At 35.5% G+C, this 25,850-nt stretch overlaps 1 long non-coding RNA gene across 5 annotated transcripts in view; it reads right to left on the reverse strand.

Moving 5' to 3' along the window:
• Positions 1-24,417, reverse strand: part of LOC132345457 (uncharacterized) — a 526,373-nt gene extending 501,956 nt beyond the window's left edge. For all 5 annotated transcript variants that reach the window (XR_009494773.1, XR_009494775.1, XR_009494777.1 and 2 more), the window contains exon 1: positions 24,348-24,417. This is a non-coding gene — a long non-coding RNA (uncharacterized lncRNA). The remainder of the gene's footprint in view (positions 1-24,347) is intronic.
• Positions 24,418-25,850: the final 1,433 nt, after the last annotated feature.

Here is a 25,850-nt window from a genome sequence, read left to right on the forward strand (position 1 = left end):
TGAGGTGTTTCTTGAGTAATTCCATATCGTCTATAGATTTTCAACCCCTTGCTCTACCAGCTCATTTCCCACAAAGCATTAATAATATTCATATATCTCTTATTTTGACAGGCAATACATTTCTCTACCCTGTGAACCTTTTATTTAATGTCTTCTCCTCCCTTTCACAGCTAAGTTCCTCAAAAAAAGAGAATGAACTTGTCCATTTGAACTTTACCATTTATTTTTAATTCTTTTATACTACTGAGTGGATGTTTCTACTTCACTGCATTACTGAAACTGAACTCACAAACATTCCCAAGAAACTCTTAACTTTAACACCTTATGGATTATTTTGGCAAGAGTCGTTACTAGCTTCTTCTTCACTTAAATGTGATGTTTCTGCACATCACTACTGCTAATTTTATTCTTTCTCTTCTCAGTACTTCACCATGAGTAATATTAACACTCTACATTTTAATTGCTTATGACAAACAAATTTATTTCTTTAATCCTCTCCTATTTTCAAGTCTGTGGGCCCACATATTCAACTGGTTACTTGGCATCTCCAAATGGCAGTCCTGTTTATACTTCAAACAAAGCATGTCTGAACCCTGAACTCTTTACCTTCACTTCCAGACCTTCCCTCCTATTCATATTGGTGGGTAGCATCACTGTCTACTCATTGTCTGGTGATTTGCTTGAGAATCAACCTTACTTCTGCATTTCTACATCTTCCAAGTGTTATCACTGACCCACTCTTGTCAACTCTACTTCATTAACATGTCCTGTGCGCATCAGTTCTTTACATCCCAATGTACTCTGGCCTTATTTCATGTATCAATATGACCTGAAAGAAACGTTTAATTTTTTTCTTATTTGCTTCCTCTATTTCCCCTCTGCATCGACTCCAAAGGTCTCTTTTGAAATTGTACAGAACAGTTGGTCTCTGGTTGAAAACCCTTTAAAAGGCCTTTACCACCCAAAGGAAAAACCTGTGGACTTCAGCATGGCTTCTAATCACTTTCAAGATCTGAGCCCTCCTTTACATTCTTATCTTCATTCTTGCCAATGTCAATGCATGTGCATGCTCAGTCATGTCTGACTCTTTGTAACCCCTTGTACTGTAGCCCACCAGGCTCCTCTCTCCATGGAATTTCCCAGGCAAGAATACTGGAGTGGGTTGCTATTCCTCATCCAGGGGTTCTTCCCAACCCAGGGATTGAACCTGCATCTTCTGAGACTCCTGCATTGCAAGCAGATTCTTTACCGTTTGAGCTATCAGGGAAGCCAACCTTCATTCATGAAATACTATGTGTTCAGTTGTGTTAAATTCTTTGCCACCCTATGGACTGTAGTCCACCAGGCTCCTCTGCCCATGGAATTTTACAGGCAAGAACACTGGAGTAGGGTGCCATTCTATTCTCCAGGGCATCTTTCCAACCCAGAGATCAAACCCAAGATTTTTACATCTCCTGCATTAGCAGGAAGATTTTTTTTTTTCAACCACTGCATATCTCTCACCAAACCCTATTACCTACTCTAGCAGCAGCATATATCAGATGTTGATTTTTTTTTCCTCCTCTCAAATTTCATCATATCAAAAATATGGCCCCATCTCTACCCATGAATCATCTCTCTATCCATCCAGATTCTGCTGGAGTTTCTCCACTTAAATGAGTATCCCCTGATTGCCCTGGTACAAGGGATTCTTCTTGGTTATTTTAATTCTGTTTATACTAATTCCCCATATATTTTATGGAATCCATTGATTCCATGCCTCTAACTTCACTCTACTGGTCTTTTCTTGATAACCCTACTGACATGATCAGTATTCAATAAATAATTGATGCTATTCAGAAATCACTAAAGAGAAATAATGAATTAATTACTGAACAAATGCTTTCTCCCAAAATCCTACTAAAAAAACTCTAATATTCCTAAATATTGGTTAAAACTCCCCATGACTTATTTCCTTAGACCATTTTAATATATAGTTCGCTGACAATCATGTACCTACCATAAAGAGTCTAACACGAAAAGAACAAAATGTCAACACAGGACAAGTCTATTAGGTCAACTGTTGACAGACATAAGCTATTTCGTGGACTTTGGCTATAGCTAAACTTGAGAAAACAACTCCAAGTTAAACTTTGAACATCAGGGTTTAGGGAGAAGGAAAGCAACTGAAATAAACTGCATATTCAGCTTAAATCCAATTGGTGCTATCTTTAGTTACAGCTTAAAATTGCATTAGCTGTCTTGTTTCTTATTGCCAAAGCCAACCATAGGCAAAGCAGTGGTTGTGAAGTGAATTGCTTCAGGTCTTCAGCAAACAGTGATTTTTAAAAACATATGTAATGTTATTCATGTGGTCGAGTCAGAAATACACTTATCCAGGGGTACAGATGGAAATGATTTGTTCTGGAAACTGAGATAGCTTTATTATTTTACCATTTTTACCTACAAAAATAAGTTCATGTGCTAGTACATATGAGGAACCTCAGACCAAAAATATACCCAGACAGTTTTGAATCTGAATGCCATCATATTAAGCTCTGAAATTTACTTTGCACCACTATATTAATTATATTTGAGTTTCTATTTCAGTTTTTAAAATACATATAGTATATAAACTCATGTTAATTATAAAAGGTTCAGACAATACATATGTATTTAATATAAAAATTTCCCTTCCTACTTTTCTTCAATTTTATTCCGTTCCTCAGAAATAAGAGCTTCGTGCACATCAGTCGTTATGTTACACAATTACATATGTGGTTTTTAACATACATATGATTAATTATTGGCTTTCCCAGTAGCTCAGCAATAAAGAATCTGCCTGCAATGGAGAAGACATGGGTTTGATTCCTGGGTCAGGAAGATCCCCCAGAAGAGGGCACGGCAAACCCACTTCAGTACTCTTGACTGGAGAATGCTATGGACTGAGGAGCCTAGTGGGCTACATTCCATAGGCTTGCCAAGACTCAGACACAACTAAAGTGACTGAGCATACAAGCATGATTAATTATATATATTGAGCTATGTCCTGCACTTTCTCTTAATAGTAAGACTTTAAGACATTGTTGATAGAAGTATATACTGTCAAGAAAATTGTTGAAGGATGATTTTAAAATTCAGTCTAACTAACAATCCCATTTCTGCAAAAGAAGGCAGAAACACTGGTATTTCTTACAGGATTGATTGTTAGAAATAATGAAGTAGAGGAAACAATATAAACATCTAACAATATGAGAACATTTTAACATATTGTGATTTATCCATACTATGTAAATGTAGTGGACTTATGTACTTACAAGCTATTTATTTTATTATCCTGGAAATATTAATTCAGCTTTGTTCGTAAGCAACATGCCTCAAGAACAAGTCTAGTGAAAGACTATCAGTAATTGTAAGTTCTTCAACCCAAGAAAAATTCTTAAGGCAGTAAGAATTTCTGGTAGATATCAGATTGAAAAAGGACTGGATTTAGTTTTTCTTAGAACACTTGCCCCTTTGGGGTGTAGTTACAAAGATCACTAGGCTTGGAAAGCTGACTCTGAGAAACCAGACTTGCCGTTTCTCAGCCTGTTTCCCAACCTCCAAATAGGAATAATAGTAATGAAAAGAATGAAAACACCTAGTGTAAAGGGTTAAAGAGTCACTCATAAAATGTGTTTCAAAACTATAATGAAAATACTTCCTCCAATAATTCTTTGATTCCCTCAACTAAATTTTGATGATCTCAGTTCTTTAACACATACCAACTTAATTTATACAGTAAGTAAAGACAACTGGTTAATAAAACAACAGGTTTTTTGTTAAGGATGACAATTTATTAAATAAAACTGCACTTTAAGTGCAGCACGGATTAAAAAAAATTTTTTTTAGTGACATTAAGTTCATCTTAATTCACTATTCAGCAATAAGGCACTTTTAAAAGGTAAAACAATTTACTTCAAAAAGAATGTTTAATCTTACTAGACTAAGTACAAAACCTACTGAAAAGAAAAATAGTTCTTCATTTCTGATAATAGTTTGCCATGTGTTTGTCATTTGTTCGTATTTAACCGTCCATTTTTGTATCTATTGTCATACTATAAAATAAAATACCTGTAAGATATGGGTCTTCTTTCCCTTTTTATCACTTTACTAACTTATCCTATTAATCATTCTCATGGAATGATCTGAATAAATGCAGAACAGTAGAAAAATAAATATTAGTGTTATGTCTATATTACTGTAACTTCTGATAGGAAATAAAATGGTAAAGGTTCAAAAAGTTTCAATGAACAAATTTATGCTACCATCGAGTCCTCACACTTTTTTTTCAGCCACATCTTAAGGATCTATTTTTCATGGCTGTGCTAGAGGGGCTAGATGGTGAAGAAGAGATAAAAGGGATCTCATGGTTTGTCAATTGGCAGCTTCATATTTTGCCTTCTATTAAATAGTATCGAAGGAAAGATCTAGTAATATAAACATCTGGACTCTATTAATCACTGACATATCTAGGCCAGTCCTTATTTCCAAAAAGTGAGGGCAAGGAAATGGACCCATGTGCCAGGTTATTCAAAATCAATTAATAAAATAAATGCAGAAATACTAGATGTGAAACATAATGAAAAAGGAAAAAAAAAAACTTTTCTAAATCTTCTGAAAATGACTTAAATAAACATTGAGAAATTCTTTTAGAATTATGATATAAACATTGAAAAATATTTGCCTTTCAGAGTGTTAGAGAAGAGAAAGCTAAATAATTCACTTAAAGGAGATAAAAAGAAGAGGAAACTATTATTCTATAATTAAATATAAATTCATAATCTTATAAACATAGTTTCAAATGCAGTACTTTCCTGAAAAGTATCCTTTAGTCTATTTCATATTCCCTCCTTTGAGAGATTTCTTGTGAGTTATTTCTTAAAATCAGATTTAATCAAAACATTCTTAAGATGGTGGTTCACGTAAATCAACTCACTCAACTCTCTCAACAGCCCACCAGGGTAGGAATTATTGGCCTCATTTTAATGATGATAAATCTAGGCTTAGAGAAGTTAACAAACTTGCTTAGAAATAGCAAGTCACCATTTCAGAGCTGGAATTTGAATTCACCTTTGTTCACTCTAAATTAACAGTCTTTTTACCACATGACTGTAACTCTTAAAACCATATATAAAACTATCATAAGAATGAACATGATTACTTTGCATTCATAGTTTTAGTTGGCACTTATTGGTCAACAGAAATACTCCCATTAGCTATTTTAAAGACAGCTTTTATAAAACAGATAATGATTACCACTTAATAAACCCAGCAGTATAAAGTTATTAGATATATCACACTCTTCCCACATGATGGGAAGGTGCAGGAGGCTCTGAAATGAGTGCTGTATTGTTTTTTCTGTTACTGTTGGGTTGCTCTTTTAAAGAGAAATTCTCTGTAATTAAATAGCAATCAGGCACTTAAAAGACAGGCTGATCTCAGTACTGTATTTAAGTAAAGCAGACAAAGATTGCATTTTCCATTCTGTGGTCTGGACACCTGGTGCACAAGCTCAGCCTTGAGCAGGGTCAGCCTAATTGAAACCATCCTTCATGTGCCTGTCACATAAACAAGACTCTGCGTTCTGAAAACTCCATATAACAAAAATATACAGGATTTCTTTTTTTTTAATTTTCATCACTGTTATGAGTGCCAACATTTCTGTCCTTAGTTCAACTGATCTTGTAGATATTTCCATCCTTTTTAAACATCAATTTTCACTTAATGAAAGTACCCTGCATTAGCAAGACTTAATTATATTATGCAAAAGCCACAGGGATAATTATAATTTATCCAGGCACTCTTAATCTGTATTAGGGGAAATGTGTTACAGACCTGATGAGAAAACTCACATACCATTATCCAATCTCAACAGCTGCTTAGCTAAATCTTGCTATAGTAAAATCTCAGTTATCATCCCATCATTTCTAGCCTGCCATGTTTTTTTTTTAATTTCTACAAATTTAAAAGAAACATTTTAAGTTGTCATTTCTAGAACTTTGTAATGTGACTAAATCTGTTTCACTAAACCAAACATGTTCTTATCCTAACATGATTTAAGATTGCACTAGCTACATATTTACAATTCTATTTAACTAATCACATGCATTTGCTGAACATCTCCTATGTCCTCAGTGTTTCTGGAACAAAGGACCTCTAGGTATTCTGCTACATTGTCATAAGCAACTAAATCCTAGCAGGGAGAAAATACTTTACTGTATATGTCCAATTCCCATACCTTGATTTGCCCAACTTATAACTGACAGCAAAATGTCAAAGTTTCAGCTTGGAAATCTACTCATTAGATAAGTATAAGTGCCAAGAGAGGCATTCCTTCTTAGAGCAATATTAAATTCTTACTAATTGTAATTCAGTCCTTTGTCCAGCAGAATTTTCACTTATCCAAAGTCCTTGTATGCCAGTACTTCCACCATTTCCGTTGGAAATTTCCTCCATAACTGCACAAATTTGACCACTAGATTGTATTTCCTGCCTTTCAGTTCATCTTCTTTCTCATACTTATTAAGCTGCAGACAGGTACCTTAGATCTGTAAGACCTAAAATTAATTTTGCTTTGTTTTAGCAGTCTGGGGGAATGAACAGTCATTTGTAAATTTCCCCTGAATAATGCACTTGTTCTTAAAAGCTTGTGAATTGTCAACATTATTGTAGCCACTGAATGATGGCAATATTACTGCTTTTGACAAGCAAGGTAAAAATTACAAGAATTGCTAAAATTCTTAATATTTTCTATGCACATTTTCTAAAAACTTAAGGTTTTTCTCTTTGGAAAAAAAGTACAGGTGAATGAAAATCTTACTCTTAAAAGAACCAGAAGATAAATCCTACCTATTAAAGGAGTTGTAAAAAGACAGGAAAACAAACAAAACAAACCAAATACACACTGTTACATGTATTCATTCATCCTAACTAATATTTTGACTGATTATCTACCAAATCCTTGTGTACTTTTGAGACACTTGACAAAGTTTAACTACTCTTACTTCAAATATGCCCATAATTCTTAATTGGGAAATGCTTTGTTTAATCATAAATATTTTGGCCTATTAAAATCATGCCAATATGAAATTCACTATATTTTATATATCAAATACCATAACTACCCAGTGTACTTCACCAAAGGATTTATCCAGTTATTATACACACACACTTAGCCCCCAACGTTTTCACTTCTCACTTTCTATTTTTTTAAAATTTTTGTTTCTTTAAGTAATAAGTGTCCTAAAAGGTCCTTCTGCAGTACGATCCTACAAGGTTGGAGAAATTGTCATTAGGAACAACCAACCCTAAAATGAATCAACAAGGGAAACATTTTTTTCCCTTCAATTGCATATTATTTAAAAGTAAGTGGGAGTCAGCCTTTATTTTATCAGGAAAAAAAAAAAAAAGAAGTATTCTTAACTGTAGTTTTAACTCAAGCAAACAAACTTCAAGAAGAATGCCTAATTATCAAACATTTTCAACCTAATCCTCAAATCACAGATTAATAAGATAACCTTGAAGAAATAAAAAAATCAAACGCCAAGAGATTTATAAAACATTAATGGATGGTTTTAAGTAGAGTGGTATGATATACTAATAATTGCAATATGGGAAAAAATAATAATCCTATGGCAGAAACCAACTATAGAATACAATTCCTGTCTTTCTTTGTCCTTATCACTAATCCAGTATTTTACTTTACAGAAATGTATCAACTGTCTCATTCTCCCAGGTGGTGAAAACTTAGACTGGTAGTCTGGGCTCAAAGACTACTTTACAGAGCTTTGAATGACCAAAAGAGACAACGTAGGACATGGGGATGAAGTCAGCTGAGATATGCCAATAGTATAAAAATACTGGAGAGACCCAAGAGTACTTCATACCTTTCTCTATGTATGCTGAAACATAATTTTGTCCTCAAAATAACTCTATGCAGGGGATAGAGTGGTTATCATAGACGAAAACTAAGAACTCAGACAAATTTTATGGTCAACCAGAGAATAACCTAAGCTAAACCCATATTTTCTGATAACTAATCAGTCTTTTTCCACACACTTTACCAAAAGAATACCATCAATGAACAGGAAGGAACAAATGTAATCTCAGACACTTTTAGGATATCCTGCCCTCTTTTCAGTTTTGAAAATGTATCCATTAGTATCCTGAGCCATACAGCAAATTCCCCTTGGCTAATCAACCTAGAGGGGTGGGGAGGGAGATGGGAGGAAGTTTCAAAAGGGGAGGGGGTTTATGAATACCTATGGCTGATTCATGTTGAGGTTTGACAGAAAACAGCAAAATTCTGTAAAGCAATTATCCTTCAATAAAAAATCAATTAATTTTAAAAATGTATCCATTAGTAAATGGAAAACTACACATTAGATCAAAGCATTTTAAGAATTCATAAATGCTAACCATTATTGTAACTGAAACCATTTGAAAAATGTATTATGAGATATGAACTTTTATTATAATTAATGCACTTTCATTTGAATGTTGCTACTGTACTCTATTTCCAATTGGTAGTCACAACTTATTTTAAATGTAGCATAAAATTTGCTTAATGGAAGTAAGATGATTTCACTGAAAGTTGGAGTAATTTTAAAGTAAATTATCAGTCTAAAAGTTACACATTAATTATAATGCCATGGTTGTCATCTAAACTTTGTTACCTCTTCTCTGCAGGAATTGACGAAGATCTTCTGTTTTGACCTTAACAAGGATTAGGCTATCTTCTAGGAGGAGTACAATTTTCAGTAGCTAATAGAAAATTTTTCTTAGAGTACAGCACCTGGAAACCAGGCTTCAAATATTCTCCACCAACAGTTTTTGATCTTTACATCTGGTAAATTATTGCTAGCAGGTCTAATGGGAGTTCAAGAGGCTATATTACTTCTCAAACATTTAAATACTTGCATCATAAGAAATGGGGAGAAGTGGCCCTCAAAACACTCATTCCTGGAGAGCATTTTAAGTAATGAATATTCTTGAACATCCAGAGACTTCATGTGCCACTTGAGAAGAACTGAATTCCTACCCTGTTCTTCACCAAGTATCACCAAGTAAAAGAACTCATGGAGACTTCAAACTCTCTAAAGTTAATTACCTTTCTGCATAATTTTGAAACTATCTATATTCTGACAGTAAGTCTAGAAGAGAATGTGGTATGAGAATTTGGTCAAAGGAAGGTACTTAGAAATAAAAGAAATATATTTGCTTAGGGCTGAAAGGATGGAAGGGGATCTAACTTGTATTATTTCTTGTTAATGAAATTGTTTTTCAATTATGAGTTCATACATGGGAGGATTTAACAACGTGAACCACTGTACATCGATTCGACTCACACTCTGTTTTACAGAACTCAGCCAAATGGCCATATTTTGCTCAGGTGAATCTGGGAAATGTGATCTATCTGTGACCCTGAAAGAAAAATTTGAATGACTTATCCAAATAACACACTTCTATTTTAGTTACACATTAATATTGTTTGAAATTGTTTTTCAAAATATGGTAATTTGTGAGTACAATAGAACTTAGATATCTCTGTTGCTCTTCTCAAGTTCAAGGCCTCCAGAGGTGTCATTGCTCAAACCCCGAAAAAGTTCCTGCTTTGGCAGCTGTTACCAGTCCCTTAGGCTAATGAGCTCAACCAAAAGTGCTCTTTGAACTCTTCAAATAATTCCCAAGGATTAACCATCAAGAACATTCTGTCAGTGGAATGCAAAAATCTCTAGATTTACTCACCAACACAAACAATCTCAAATCCACTTTTTCAAATGTTTTTGCATTAACTGTTCTCTCATTTCCATTCCCACTGCCTTAATTCAAGTAGCTCCTTGTTACTCTTTGCTAATTTCTTTTCATACTAACATATTCTGAACACTGCTTTCTTTCTTAAGCATATGCTGCAGATTTTGCAATGACTCTTGAGCTATAAATACTGTGTGAAAAGTGAAAGTGAAAGCATTAGTTGCTCAGTCGTGGCTGACTCTTTGTGACCCCATGGACTGAAGGCTCCTCTGTCCATGGATTTCTCCGGTCAAAAATCCTGGAGCGGGTGGTCATTTCCTTTTCCAGGCAATCTTCCTGACCCAGGGATTGAATCCAGGTCTCCTGCATTGCAGGCAGATTCTTTATCATCTGAGCCATCCGAGAAGCCCTAACAGAGTGTTTAGGGTCTGTTATATTGTCATCCCCAAGTGTCTTCCAGACATCTTTCTCTCTACACCCAGCAGGCTGTGTGACAACTACCGGCTACTGTGTCAGTGTTCCTGCTCTCCACGGCTGCCTGGTGGTGAGCCCCCACCTATGCTTCAAGTTCTGCTCGAGCCTTGCCTCTTACAGGGAGTTTTTCCTTTGTAAGAGACACTTTACCCTTCTAATAGAGAACTAATACATCTGGTCTCACACTAACATTTATTTATGTATAGTCCTACCTAAGAATTTGAAGGCAGAAAGTATGTCTTATTCATAAAGGTGTTCTCCACAGTACCTGACTTGAACATTTGTAATTACAAAAGAAACATGTTATTTGAATAAGTGGTTCAGGTTTTTGTTTCAGGGACACAGATAGACCATATTTCCCAGATTCACTTGAGCAAAGTATGGTCATGTGGCTGAGTTCTGAAGAACTCAGAGTGTGGGTAGGATCAACGCACAACACTTTCCCACCAGAGCTGTACCATCCTCTTATGTGTGAACTCATAATTTGAGGCTGTGGGAGTTGATATCGGTGGACCTGCAAGAGAAAGGATCCTGAGCAGAAAGGTGCCCAAAAAATACCATCATGGACTCTGCTGTAAGTTCTAAACTTCTAAGATGCTGGGGTTTTATCTACTACTTCAGCACATGTGGGCTTATGAGCCTAAGACTGCTGACTGATCATCTAATTATTACAGTGGAAAATAACAAATCATGGTGGCAATGATCTTATTTTTGGATAGACTTGCTGGAATGACCCTGCTTTGAGTAGAATGGCCATCACATCTTTTCTCCAGTGTTGAACCCACCCCTGTGCTATTGCTTGGATCACAAAGTTTCTCCATTTGGACATACTTACTCTTCTAGGAATTGCTACATCTACATGGAATTGGTCCATAGACCTTCCCACTAGTACTGAATCCATTTGGCTAGACTTTTAAATCTGTAGCCATATGTGTCAATCCTTTCCATCACTCAAGGCCTAGCAGATGCTTTGCCCTTACACAATGATTATTATCAAGTCTTTGAGAATGTTTTTGCCTTGTTATGTATTTCCATAGCATTCATTTGATAACACTTCATGTTCTAAAAGAGTCTTTATATTCTGCCTTTTCTATAAAGTGTCAAAAAAACTGTTACTTAAATTAGTAAATGTCACTGTACTACTTGTGAGTGGGATTTATCCTCAGATATTTTTCTGTGGATCTCAAAGCACCTGCCAGAGTGGCTGGAGAGAAACGGGGAATGTAGCTAGTCTGTTCCTGAACTGCTGATTCACAGCATGTAGCATTCTTCCCTGTAAAAAAGGTAAAGCACTTAGGCTAATCCCCAAAAGAGCTAATCTAGCTCAATAGTGATTATTTGAAAACACTAAAAAGAAATGGGATATAGTAAGTAGCATTATAAATAATAGTTACACTTTCTGCAAAATGAAGTGAACTAAAATGAGGCAAGAACTTTTTGAGAGGAGGCAGCACTGTCTTAGTTATCTTTAATTGATGTGTTTATTGCTGATGTTCATTTCCTCAGTCCTGTCTGACTCTTTGTGACCCCAAGGAGTATAGCCTGCCAGGCTCTTCTGTCCATGGGATTTCCCAGGCAAGAACACTGGAGTGGTTTGCCATTTCCTTCTCTAGGGTATCTTCCTGACCCAGGAATTGAAACCGAGTTTCCTGCATTGGCAGGTGGATTCTTTACCTCTGAGCCACCCAGGAAGTCCCGAGTCTAGTGTCTAACTGTCTATATATGTTATATTCCAAAATGTATGATATGTGCAATTTTACCCTATTTAAAAAATCAAATCCCTTGAATCTAAAGGCACTAGAGGAAGTCAATTCCTCAAATTTTCCTAAAGGTTAGCATTATTTTGAAGTTACATGGTTCATGATTCATCAATTTTTTAAAAACAAAATTGTAAAGACTATGCCTTTGGTTCCTCATTTTTAGTTGTGTCTGCTGAAATTTTCAACTCAGAATTCATTTTATCTGAATCCAATTCAAAGTATTTCAGTAATTTACGCAGATAAAATAATACAGCATTCCATAATGCATGTCTATCAATCTACATGCCCATGTCTGTGCATGTGTATCAAGCATCAGTGTGCTTTTCTAAATTTCTGTTTCAAACTCGTCATTTCTAATCATCCAATAGATAATTACATTGATTTGCTAAATGCATAACAGTGATTAAAAGGTTAATAACATTTAATAAGCATTGATCATTTTTTCTATCCACAGGAAAAAAGAATTCTAAATGTTGATTAACGTGTTCTAAACCTGGATGTTTTGAGCCATATTCCTGTGACATTTTCTCCTATGTAATTTCTAGTGCATAAACAGTACAAATGAATATTGATTGTAAAACTCTTCCTACATTGCGTTGTGATATCCTCCCTTCAAGAACATATGAAATCTAATCCTACTAATTTGCATCTGACTGACAAGAAAATATTGATTGAGAAGGTGAGAACAATAAGAAAACCAATTATTGGTGTATATGAGATATCTGAATTTAACATGGAAAATACTGATGTCAAAGAATACCATATTTAGTTTTGAGGTTGACATATTTACCTCTTCTTTATTGAGGGAGATATTTCACAGAAATTGGAGTGAAATTCTGCTGAAGGGTGGACTGTGTTAGCAATGGGGAATAAGTAGTGTAGGAGAAACTTAAAGCACTAAGAAATGGCAGTATGAAAGAGTAATGAAAGATTGTGCGGAGATCTGAAGGCAAAAAGGCATTGCACTTCAAAGTAACGAATTATAAGATGTAAATGCAGAAATCAGCCTTATCTCCCAAAAAAAAAAGTCAAAAAAATGGGTTAATGCAACTGAAAGGCAAAATCATACAGACACTTGCGCACTTACAGGAAAGACAAACCAATAAATATATTTCATGGAAAAGTAAATACTAGGCTTCCCAGGTGGCTCAATGGTAAAGAATCTGCCTGCCAATGCAGGAGACACAAGAGATGTGGGTTCGATCCCTGGGTTGAGAAGATTCCCTGAAGGAGGAAATGGCAACCCACTCCAGTATTCTTGCCTGGAGAATTTCATGGACAGACGAGCATGGTGGGCCACAGTCCATGGAGTCACAAAGAATCAGACATGACTGAACAACAGAACACAAGAAGGATGATCTTGCTCGGAGACGAGTAAACAACAACAATACCTCAAAAAAGCTAAATTAGGTATATCTTGGATTAATCTGTGAACTAGAAAATTAACAGAAACTATGAATAGTTTTATAAAAATAAATTTAAAGGCTTGAAAGAAAATGCCACAATGTCATAATGTCAAGGTATTACCTTCAAAAGGCAAAAATCCTCATAGGCTTGGCCATGATTTCTCTATATTGGTGTCATTTTTGATAAAAAGATGGAGTGTAGGTAGGCATATGAAAATATCCAGACAAAAAGGACAAAACATGGAAAAACAGAATCAACTTGCCAAGAAAAACACACCTGCCAAGAAGGGCTGTCTACTGTATGATTTAATCTATGGATTAATGGAATATAGATGATGACACATAAGATGCTAAACATTTAGAAAATTAATAAGTAGCTTATAAACTACATGTTTTTCCTAGTAGTTTCTATTTCCTTAGTTGTTCCATAAAATAAAAACAGTATTTCTACCAGGGTCCAGCATATTAGTTAAAGAAAAACCAAATGCCAACTCAATAGGTGTTCACTTAATGGTTTTAATTTCTTAATAGTTTTATGACTTGTCTTCATGATTTCATAACTTGGACAGTGAATTTACAATTCTATATAACACACAAACACATAAAAAATGAGGAAGTCAGCTAAATTAAAAATTTGGAATTCTGAACATCAAGTTAATATAAAAGAAAGCTGTTAATATAAAAATATAAAACCTGTTAATATAAAAAATAACCTGAAATACATTTCTCAGTCACTCTACAACCTCAGGATTGATCTCGAACTGCATGTGGTTATCTAGTTCTTCTCTCCTGAAGGAAACGGTTCCTTTTGTCATTGGAATAGACATTATGCTTCATCACTTAAATTAGTAGTCCCCAACTTTTTTGGCACCAGGGACCTTTTTCATGGAACACAACTTTCCCATGGACTGGGGTAGGGGGATGGTTTCAGGATGATTACAGTACGTTACATTCACTGTACACTTTATTCCTATTATTATTATATCACCTCTATCTAAGATCATCAGGTATTAGATCCCAGAGTTGGGGCCCCCTGATTTAAACCACTCTCGTTATGACCTCTCTTACCTAGCCTACTTGGAGAAGGAAATGGAAGCACACTGTAGTATTCTTGCCTGGAGAATTTCATGGATAGACAGGCATGGCGGACTACAGTGTACGGGGTGGCAAAGAGACATGACTGAGTGGCTAACACTACTACTAATATCTAGCCTATCAGCCACATCCTGAGTAATCCAAACACAGAGTCAATCCCATGATACACTTATCTCTTAGACTTAGATTTTTCAGATATGCAGCAACTCTACACTTATATAATTCTTCTCAAGAAACTGACCCAATCCACACAACTCTCATTCTCAGTAGCTTTCCTGATTCTTGAGAAAAAATGCGGTCATCCTACTTGAACTGTTTGCACTTGTGCCCATCAATCATGCCTGTTGCTCTAGCACTAGGACCTGCAACAACTTCATCTCTACATGCATTTTCTCTTTAGGCTATAATCATGGTCAATTTTCTCCACCAAATCCTTAAAAAGACAACTCTCCTTTAACTCTGAATCTCCTAATTAGCAACTTTCCTCATCCTTTTTCAACCAATATTCAAGACTTTCAACTCAACTATGAATTTTTCCCTAAAGAGAGAGATCTCGATATTTTGTCTTTCAAAGGACCCTTTTCAATTTTTAGCATAATAGATGTTCCCTGGCTGTTGTATCTGAAAATAGCACTTCTATCTTTTTCTTCTTAGGACTTATTACTTTCTAATATTATGCCACAAACATTTATTTGTTAATTCGTTCAATCTATCTTTTCTTTCTAGAATATAAACTACTTGGTAGTGAATTTCTTTGAAATGGCTATAATCTTATCACATAGTCGGGGGCGCTTCCCTGGTGGCTCAGCTGGTAAAGAATCTGTCTGCAATCCCGGAGACCTGGCTTCGATCCCTGGATTGGGGAGATCCCCTGGAGAAAGGAACAGCTACCCACTGCAGTATTCTGGCCTGGAGAATTCCATGGGCAGAGGAGCCTGGCAGGCTACAGTCCATGGGGTCACAGAGTTGGTCATGACTGAGCAACTTTCACTTTTATCACATAATATAATGACCAAATAGAAAAATTGCTCAATAAATATATTAAATAGGTACACACACACACACACACATGCACACACATATCACTTTCTAATCACGAAGTGTTTTTTTAACTTAAAATGTTGGTGAAGTAACCGCTGGTTATTCTCCCAAAATTCATTCTTCCTCTCTTTCTAATCACATGGCCACCCAAGTGGAAACTACATTTCCCAGTTTTCTTGCTTCTAGCCATGGCTGTGTGACTAAATTTAGGTGAGTAGAACAGAGCAGAATATCATATCTAGTTTCTAGGCTGTCTTCAACTTAGGGACAGGATGCTGCCTCTGCACTTTGGTTCTTCTCTCTTCCTAGGTTCCTGAGTGACCTGGAAGAGCAGAGTGGCCCCCTGGCATACATGGACTGGCTTACAGGGTCAGAGAATAAAGTTTTATTTTATTTGAGGAACTTAATATTGGAATCCTTTTCTTTTAACTACCAAGTGTTTAACACACTAGGCTTCTATGATTCTCTCTGCTATTTTTCTGGTCATTCTTTATTTCCTTTTGAACTTGTCCTTCTCTATCTGTTCCTTAAGTACTGATTTTCTCAAGGGTTTTTTCTGGCCAACTACAGGGTTTTTTTTTGTCTTTTTTTTCACTCCAATTTTACTGAAATATAACTGACATATAACATTTTATAAATTTAAGATATGCAACATAGTAGTAGTGTTAGACTCAGTCGTGTCCAATTCTTTGCAACTCCATGGAATGTAGCTCACCAGGCTTCTCTGTCCATGGGATTCTCCAGGCAAGAATGCTGTAGTGGGTTGCCATTCCCTTCTCCAGAGGATCTTCCTGACCCAGGATTCGAACCCAGGTTTCCTGTATTGCAGGCAAGTTCTTTACCATTTGAGTTACAGGGAAGCTCCAAAATAATGATGTAATATATGTAAGTATACACTGTGAAATGATTACCACAATGCTTACTTAATATTCATCACCTCATGTATTTAACAATTTTTTTCTTGTAATGAGAAGCTGTAAAGTCTACTCTCATAACAACTTTCAAATATGCAATATTGTTAACTATGGTCCACATGCAATACATTACAACCCAAGATTTATCTATTTTATAACTGGAAGTTTGTACCTTTTAATCACCTTCATTTATTTCCCCCTCTCCCTTCCCCTTACGTCTGGCAACCACTGATCTGTTACCTGTTTTTATAAGTTTGGTTTTTAGATTTCATATATAGGCAAAATCATACAGCATTTATCTTTCTCTCTTTGACATTTCACTTACTATAATACTCTCAGGATTCATCCATCTCGTTGCAAATGGCAGGATTTCCATCTGTTTCTATAACTGAAAAATCAACTACTGTTCTTAGTTTACCTTAGTGATTCTTAAATTTTTTAGTCAATGACAAGTTTTGTAATTTAATGAGGATTTTATACACATATACACATACATACATATATATATATATGTATGTATATGGGCTTCCCAGGTGGCTCAGTGGTAAAGGATCTGCCTGCCAATAAAGGAGATGGTGGAGATGTGGGTTTGATCCCTGGGTCAGGAAGTTCCCCTGGAGTAGGAAATGGCAACTCATTACAGTATAGTTGTCTGGACATTGGAGCCTGGCGGGCTACGATTCATGAGGTTGCAAGTCAGATACAACTGAGTGAGCATGCATGCATGCATGCACACGCATGCACACACACACACATATAATCATATATATATATATATGTGTGTGTGTGTGTGTGAAAGAGAAAGCATGTAAACATTGCTCATTAACACATAATTTGAAACCTTCTTTTGAACCCTCTAATTAACTATAGTAGTCAGATTATGTAATTTCTTGAGAAATATATCAATTGTTATGGTTTTCACTATCATTCATCTCTCAGGATATGTTTCTATCAAACTAAGACAATATCTGACAAATGGGCAGCCATATTAAACTCTTTAAACGGGTCTCTAGTGCACTTAGGGTAAAATCCAAACTAGGCTGTTCAAAACTGAGCCAGTACTAATCTCTGTAGTTTCTTCTCAACCTCTCATCATCCCTAAAATTCTACTCTATCCAATTTAAGCTTCTAGCAGTTTCTCAAACTCATAATATTGTGCATCTGTCCTTTGCCTGGAGCCTTCCCCATGCCTATTTGGCTGTCCTTACTTCTCAAACATACTTCAGCCTGACATCTAGGTGTTCTGTCGATGAATGTCTGTTTTACACTGTATACACTCTTCCCTCGTTGTCATTTACCTCTCAGGCTCCACCTCCCATGAATTCGAGGATTATCTGCTTTGTTCATTCTTACATCTTCACTAATACTTGTCACAGTTGATATATAGTAGGCCCTTAATATATGTTTTCTTTAATTACAATTTGCAAACTTTCCACAGGTATAGAAAATGTAATATTTAGAATGCTGGGTTAAAAGTAGGAATAAATCATATTTCCTAATACATAATTCTCAACTGTTTTGAAGAATATAAATTTTTCAATGGGAACATAAATATCTTCTCTCTAAATTCCTGTAATGCTTTATAATTCTCTTAAAGTCACATGCAAAACCAAGTTCTCAATGGGTATACTGTGTATTGTGTTCACGTGTTCATCCCTCACAGTTTGCAACACAGTTTCTTACATTTCTTGAAATAACTCCATAGTATATTACACAATCAAAGCATGGTTTAAAATACTGTATATAAAAAGAAGGGATAAAACTCTGATTTTATTTGCTTTATATTCAAGAAGACACTCTGTGAAGGGATCTATGGTGGGGAGAAAGGCAGATGGAATAAATAAATGATGCCAATAAGTCTATGAGAAAAAGACAAACAACCTAACCAAAAAAAAAAAAAATTGGCAAAGGTATAACAAGCCATTAGCCAGAGAGAGCATTTGAATTGTCAATAAATAAAGATACATTCACATTAAAAAATGAGTAGCCTATTGTAGTCTCTTTCTAACTAAAGTGTCCATCCATTGCTCACCTATCTTTAGGAATTCATTGGAAATCTTTCTGAATTCATTGTCCATGCTTAGTTGCTTCAGCCGTGTCTGACTCTTTGCAACACTATGGCCTATGGCCTCTGTCCATGGGATTCTCCAGGCAGGAATACTGGAGTAGGTTGTCCTGCTCTCCTCCAGGGCATCTTCCCAACCCAGGGATAGAACTCACATCTCTTGTGTGTCCTGCATGGGTAAAGGTGTTCTTTACCACTAGCACCACCAGCAAAGCCCCTGAGTTCATAGGAATAAAAGCAAATCAAGCTGAAGAAGTTTAGTATACTATTTTACTCAACAGATTTCCAAAATTAAAACATTGGGCAACATTTAAGGCTGAAAAGAACGTGGGCCAAAGGGTACTCGAATAACTTCTGAAGGAAGCAGAAATTTGTACAGCACTGTTAGAGAATAATTTTACTATTTAGGAGAGTAATTTGGAGACTTACAAAACTGAGGCCACATACGTCTCACAACCCAGTGATTTCACTTTTGGATGTATACCCTAAAAATACAAAGCTCCACATGCTCACAAGGGACATATACAAATGATGTTTTATGCAGTGTTGTTGAAATAGCAGACATTTGGAAGTGACTTCAGTGCCCCTTCAATGTACAGAGGAGAAGCTCTTCGTGTACTGCTCACATAGTCTTCATCTTGAAAACCTTTTCAGAAACTCATTCCCGCCCCACTCCTAACTAAACATACCCTTTACCAGTATTGTCAATTTGAATCCTAATCCATCAGAGCAGATATTTTGAAAAGATACTAATGTTACAAATTAGCTACAAAACTACAAAACAAGTCTCCTGAAGGCCTTTCAGTAGACCCTCCTTCCCTCTTTTTTCACTATTACTGAAACCCATTCTGGGGTGAAACTGTAATATACCTATAACTGTAACCTATATATGTAAAATATATATGTATATAATAATTTGTAAACTCTATACATTTATTTAACATGTATTATATGTAACTGTTAATAAAGTCAAAAGAAAAAGCCAAAAAATCAAAAGAACATTCCACAAACATTTTCTCATAGCACTATCTCACATTCTTCTACTGTGCTTAAAGATAACTTTACTTTGGATTTAGAATAACTACACCAAGAGATCATTTTGCAAAACGCTTTGTGTTTTACTGAAATTCTCTGAAATATATTCACTTGTTAAGGTATGTGGGGCTTCCTGACGGCTCCAGGCATCAAGAATCCACCTGCAATGAAGGAGACACAGGAAATGGGGGCTCGATCTCTGGGTCAGAAAGATCCCCTGGAAGAGGAAATGATAACCCCTTCCAGTATTCTTGCCTGGAAAATCCCATGGTCAGAGGAGTCTGGCAGGCTACAGTCCAAAGGGCTGCAAAGCGTAGGATACAACCAGGCAACTAAGCATGCAAGCCCTAGGGTACGTGGATATTGTAACAGAACATTTACCTGTTAGACGTGCCCTGGACATTCAGCTTTAAAATTTTAGCTATCAAAAATAATGTTTCCTTTTCTCAGCATACAAGAAACAAGAATTACCATATCTATTCACTCCATGATTTGTTGGTAGAATCTGGCTTTATTTTGGTTGCTATTTTACTTCCTAGAATTTGGATATTTAATATAGCTAACCTCAGGGCTAGCTGCTTTCCATGCATGATCTAAATCAGCACTTAGAACAGCATTATGAGACAAGCATAGCTATCAGTATCTTTGCTGGGAAAAAATGGAGACTTTTAAGAAATTAAAGACTTTTCCTAAAGTGGTAAATGAGTTAGAATTTGAAGCCACGTTTTCTGATTCCAAAGCCCATTGGTTGGGAAACTTACAAAGATGTCAAGAATAGGGCTTGAATCTCTTGCCTTTACTTCCCACATATAACTGCAATAAGTAAAATATTAAATGAGATCATGTAAAAGTGATAATCAAAAAAAGCCAATCCTTCTGTGGGCCAGAGATAGCATAGCAATAGAAAGTGAGCTGCAGGGCAATGGTTGGTTTTTGGAATACGAGACAAGCATTTCTCTATCTGTAAGGTAACCAGGGTGCCACACTTGCACATAAGGGGTGAGAAACAGTGCTGTGTTTACTGATTAAAATCCGAGCGTAAGGTAACAGGAAGGTGAAGAACCATCTCTCCCTGGAGCCGTGGATTACATAGACTGCTCAGTAGGGAGGCCCCAGGCAGCAGGTACAACATGGCAGTCAGCAGCTGGGACAACTGCTTTTTGACGTGGTGACTAGATAACGTACAGCCATTACCAGAGATTCTGAGCTGGGAATGGAGAGGGTGCAGGGCCCCAACTCTATGACCATAACAGTGAGGTGAGGCTAACAAAGACAGAGAAATTTAAAGAATTTTTAAAAATCCCTCTCACTCAATTGAGCCTGAAAACCAAAATTCCAAGACATGTAAAATTATATAAAAAGACTGTGAGGAAAATTTTTCACAAAATCAGTCAATGAAGTCATTCCAGATACATGAAAATAATAGATCAATTTCAGAATTTCAAAATAAGCATGTTAGAAGCCTTGAAGAGTGAAGTTAGAAATATCAGCAATACAATTTACAAGAAAGTTAGTAGAGATGAAACAATAAAAGTGGTATAAGAATTAATTAGAATTCCCAGGGGAGAAAATATAGTCAAAAAAATTCTGGAATGGATAGAGTCAAAACAAGAATTAGTAAATTGGAAGAAATCCACATACACAAAAAATCAGTAATTCACACACAAAAAGTCATAGCACAGAAAGATTATATTATGAAAGAGAACTTAAGATATGTATGATATATTGTGAAGCTTCAACACACATATACTAGGATGTTCTAGAAAAAGAGATTAGAGCTAATGGTAAAAGAAGCCATATTTGAAACGAAAATTTTTAAAATTTCCACAATTTAAGAAAGATGCTACTCCTAAGATCAAAGCGTCTAGAAAAATGAGCAATGACTATGCTTTCTACCTCATGAGGAGGGTAATAAAAACCATACGGTCACTCTCTACGAAAGTCTTTGAGGACTCATAATTTGTCAGAGATGATAGAATCTAATTCTGTAGATTCTGTCCTATATTTTGATAGCATAATTCATCTTAAAAAACAAATTGATGAATGTAATTGAAACAAGAACACAGCCAATATGGTATTCATCCTCCATAGAGAAGGCATAAATTCACTGCAACAGATGTCTACTGCTGCCAGCATATAGAACAAACCCTGATATTTAGTGACCATGAGATTTAAGGAAGTAAGTCAAAGAGTGTCATAACCCTAGCATATGTCCAGGCCACTCGGTCACTCTGTCCAGTGAGCTCACAAGTGCAAACACACCCACACACATACACATACACTCTGTGTGTGTGTGTGTGATATAGTAATCCAATCACATTTAATCTAATGTGATACAGTAATATAAGGAAAAGACAGTTAATCACAAATATGTTTTATGTGGGAATCAGAGAGATAACTGCATATTAATTTGTGAACATATTTCCATTGTTTCCTATTAATCTAATACAAAATTTAAACATCTGTGGAGAAATGGCCTTATGTAAGAAAATATATACCTTCTTAAAATTATGGCTTAAAAATAATGTTATCGAATATTGTAAAAGGTTTTAAAATATGCCTTCACCTCAGTAACCAATCAATAAGTAAATACGAATGGAAAAGACTGAAGATAGTAGCTTAAGATTAAATGTTAGTAAAACTTGGCAGTACATCTTCCTGTCCTTTGTTTATCACAATTCATGTACTTCCATTAGAGGGAACCCTATTCTTTGTAGCCCCTCCCCAAAGCAGGCTAACTTCCTGAGTTTCGGTTAGAGATTCTAACCGAGGAGAATAATAAAGTTCTCTTTAATTTTTGGTCTCAGAATGGTTGAAAGGGAATAGGTAAGCTGTAAACTTTTTTTTTTTCCACAATCTTCATATCAAAGGGAGAAATTTTCTAGGGCTTCAGTCGTATCTTAACTTTACTTACTGAGACATATTAAAAGAAAAACTCAAACAATTTACATCTCCTATTTTGACCATTTATATAAAGATCATAACAAATGGCATTATTTAATAATCATACTTTGGGAGATTCTGATGAGAACGTAATTTTAAAAACCTCAAAACGCTCAGGCAAATGAACACTTCAACATTTTCTCTTAAAAAACAAAGGTTTTCAATTCTTTGCAACACTAATAAACAGTGAAAAACTGTGTATTAGGCAAAAAAAAAAAAAACAGAATGAATGTAACAGGTGACGGACATAATGAACTTATTCTCTTAGAAAGGGATTTGTCAGTCACGTTTTGCAATTGTTGAAAGAAGCTTGTATCAAATCATAAGAATAGCTCAAAAATAATTATCCTTATAGTTACTGTATAAAAGTCAAGACTATGACTTAGTTCTGCAACAGATGAAAGGTTTCCAGAAACCTTTAGGAAAAGAAGAGCAAAGTAATGCTTCAAAATTGCCCTCTAAGTAAAAACATATTTGTTCTTTCTTAAAAGCTTTCCTCCCTTTAGTATAAAGTTTTATAGCTTCACAATTACTCTAATATATATTTTTTCTTTTTTTAATTTAGCAAACAGAAACCATAATTCTCAAAACATAGGGAGTTTAGGAAATTTTATTTTTAAAATAATTTTTCAAAATTTGTATTGCACAGGTCCTCTTTAAAAAGTATAAATGAACATGAAGCACAATTACAATATAGAACTCTGTATTCTATCAAATCAACAATACAGAAGACACATTTTCCCCCTCATTCATTTGGTAACATCTAATGCAGTCACCTTGCTAATAAAATTGCTTTTTGAACAATGTCAACAATAGCAATAATATTTTGGCACTTATAAAAATTATAATACTGACTTTGCAGTTTTGGCAGAAGAATCTCTTCTATAACATTCTAGAAGTACTCCCTGTAGACTCTGATTTTTTTTGTTGTTGTTGTTTAACAAAAGCACATTTAAAACAGGATTTTAAATGTGGCCAAACTATGAATTAAGCACAATTTACAGTGAGGTATTTTTTTTCTCCCCAGAACAAGCAAGCTTACTAACTTCCAGTATATTTGCACTGAGATTAAAAATTCCTCAGCATTGTTTCACAATAATTAAAAAAACCACACACACACACACAAAAAAAACTGTGCAAAGTTTCTGCCATGAAATGTGAGCAAACCAGGCAAAAAGAAACAAAAGAAGTTTGCACGCTGCTTCTCAAAAGAAGCTTACACAATCTTTTTCCAGGAATAACATGCATAAACTATAAGGAGGCAACTGTTGGAATCATAACACACTTACTTTTTAATATGTAAAGATGCACTTTCCCCCCCTATTTTAGATTAAAAATCAGAGGACACCCCATTGAGTCTCACTGGCAGTCAGATAACACACAGGCCCTGACCCTTTAACTCGCTGGAATTCTCAACACAAAGCTCTCTTCATACAGACTGTGCTATATATTCCTGAGATAAGGTGGCAAAACGTGAAGCTGGGGAGAAGTGACACAAAGTTGGACTAAATGAAATGTTTACATATATTCTGTCACTCCACGGTTCCTTCATTACCTATTCCACACATGCTTTGCCTAAAACAATATTGATTCAGGTTGAAGAGAAGCATGATTTAAACAAAAGGACAATTTTAAGCAACAGGACATGCAAGACAATACAAATAGTGTATTTCTCTGTGAGCACTGCCAAGTTTAATGTGAGATCAAGCAGAAACAAAACCAGATCGCCTACGAACTTTCAAGAAATGCTCCTGCTAGATTTTGCCCTCAAAGGACAAACGATTTCTTGTTTTACAGCATAGAAAGTATATTTGAAATAGGATCTTAAATCTGCACTCACCATGAGAAAGCAACGGTTGCGCAGCGTTAAAGTGTGCTATTTTCTGCCCCTGTTCCATTTCAGTTTGCCTATGGTTGTCCAACACCCAATAGCCCAGAGCTGCCACCCAGAGGCCCCTTCCACGAGCTGGCTTATTTGCCTGTCAATCTGAGTCTCGGCTTCTGTATTATGCGGCTGTGCACTTTGCTGAAGTTCTAATATAATTTCCATACGCTTCCCACCGCCTGAAGTAGGTAATTTGTTCTTTCAGTTCAATAAATACTCAAATCACTTTTCGGGTAACTCTCTGAGCTCAGGCTTTAAGTTGTTCACCTTCAAGGGAGAGAGTTCTTGGTAAGAAGTGGGTGGAGAGAAGTTAAGCTCACTACAGGGAACTCAGAATGTAATCAGAACGCAGAGAAACTTCCTCTCTTTTTTTCCTTCCTTGCCAGTCTGAGCTGCTAGTGCCTCTTTCACAGAACTTAGGAATGTAAAGGGAGGACGCAAAGAGGCCCCTCCAGACAAGCCTTTCTCAATCAATTAGCTTGCAGCCATTACTTGTGACCTTAGGTCACACAGCATAAGTGTGTGGGGTGTGCCTTCGGGGGTCCCAAGTCTATTTATTACAGCTAAGATAACCAAAACCAAGCAGACACTACTATCTAGAAATATTTTTAAGAAAAAATATGCTAAAGAAATGAAATAGACTAAAGGTAAATAAATATTCCAAGTTTCTTTTTGCAGGAACAGCTCTTAATTCAGTCAAAGATTTTTATTTATTTATTTTTTCTATTAAGAAGTCCAAGACAATGTATTTTTTCCATGTTGGGTCAAATTTTAGAACAAAACAATGAAGTATTTCTTTTATATTAAATTTCAAGCTGGGAATATAGAAGTGACAAAATAATGCATTGTATAGTCACAGATATCACTTAATAACCTTGGTTCTTAGGTTTTGTTTTAGCTTCATTCTCTTTAAAGATACTGACTTATTATATCTAATCGCAAAGTTAAACTACTATAAACAAAGTTCTCTAAGCATAGGAAAATTGAAATCATACCACTTTGGGAGATAGGGATAGTTACTTTAAACTCTTTCAAGATTACATATTATCTTAACGTCACTATTTCTCTTATTCATAACTACTTTAATTAAATCTTGTTCTCTAGCTAAGACAAATGCTTCCTCTTTTTAAAATACACATAAAAATAAGAGTTCAAAATAACAGAAAACAAGTGAAACACTAAAGAGAAAAGCAATCTTTTAAAACTGCAGGTTTGTTTGAACTTCATACATTGTTTGCATATTCTTCAAAGAAAAACACTTTAAAAATAATAGCCACCATCATCATCAATAAAATAATGACACAAAAATATAATGGAATTTTATTTCAAATCACATTTATGCTTTTGGATAATATAATCCAGTTAAAGAGTTGTATAGCATTTTATAGCAATTATACAGACAATGACCACCCCCCAATGCATGCATGCCTGCTCAGTGGCCTCAGTCATGTTGGACTC

The sequence above is a fragment of the Bos taurus genome, chromosome 1, assembly GCF_002263795.3.
Source record: "Bos taurus isolate L1 Dominette 01449 registration number 42190680 breed Hereford chromosome 1, ARS-UCD2.0, whole genome shotgun sequence".
Lineage (NCBI taxonomy): Eukaryota > Metazoa > Chordata > Mammalia > Artiodactyla > Bovidae > Bos > Bos taurus.